Raw genomic sequence first — 1,071 nt, 5'->3', positions numbered from 1 at the left:
AAATTTGTTATAAGCATTCATTATATTAGTTTAATAGTCGCTGGTCACAATGTTGTTTTATTTGTTCACATGGCTGTATTATGTAAATCCTTACTAATCCATACTGCAGTATGTATTCCCTGCGGTGCTGTTTATCACTTCTGGGAGATGGGTCAGGATTATTATTTTGCTGTACTGTGTAACACCGGCTTATAATATGGTAATATTACTGGTAAAAAGACTAATTTGGTATTTGTATTTGGTATTGCTGTCATCTCCATACCTTGGGTGTCATCTCTTGGAAATTATTAATAATGACACTCTTTACCTTTTCTCCTCGGGGAACCAATCTATGGGGGAGACAGGGGAGGACGCTTTCCCCCGCTCCTTCACCTTCCCTTTCTCCTTCAGGCTAGTTACAACAGCTCCTGAGAATTTTGAATATCCTTGGGATGTTCAAGCCAGCATGCTCCTATTGCTATGTCTCCTGAAGATGTTTCAGGTCTTGTTTAGGGTTAAAAAGCTATTTAAAAAAATCACCCAGAGATCTGCCCTGAGGCTGGATGGTCATCGGTGGCACGGCATGTGGGAAAATATGGGCAGGTACTTAGACAACTTCTCACCTCCAATGGTTTGGAACTTCACTCCCAAACAACTACAGGATCCTGATTAAGTGATAGAATGCTTGAAAAAAAATGCCATGGTTATTCCAAAGAAGCACAACCTATCGCACTGTGCTGGGCCTTGGCTAGTATCTACCAAACACTGCTCAGTATCATGCAGCACCCTCCGGGAGAAGAGAGGGAAAACAAACTGACAGGCACTGCGGCTACTCCAACCTTGGTGACAGGCACTGCAGCTGAACCCACGAGGGGATCTGCCAATCGAGCAGGCCCTGCCCAGTCCAAACTTTTACGTACTGTAGAAGGGGATAAAGTCCCTGTAGTGCACATAAAAAATATGTTGGGGAAGACAGTCTGGGTTATTCCTGCCTCGGGCAAAGGAAAACCCATTTGTGGGATTGCTTTTGCTCAAGGACCTGGGTGCACTTGGTGGATAATGTGGAAGGATGGGGAAGTCCGATGTGTACCT

Source organism: Aptenodytes forsteri, unplaced genomic scaffold (assembly GCF_000699145.1).
Source record: "Aptenodytes forsteri isolate BGI_AS27 unplaced genomic scaffold, ASM69914v1 Scaffold49, whole genome shotgun sequence".
NCBI lineage: Eukaryota > Metazoa > Chordata > Aves > Sphenisciformes > Spheniscidae > Aptenodytes > Aptenodytes forsteri.
Note: the sequence above shows the minus strand (reverse complement) of the source record.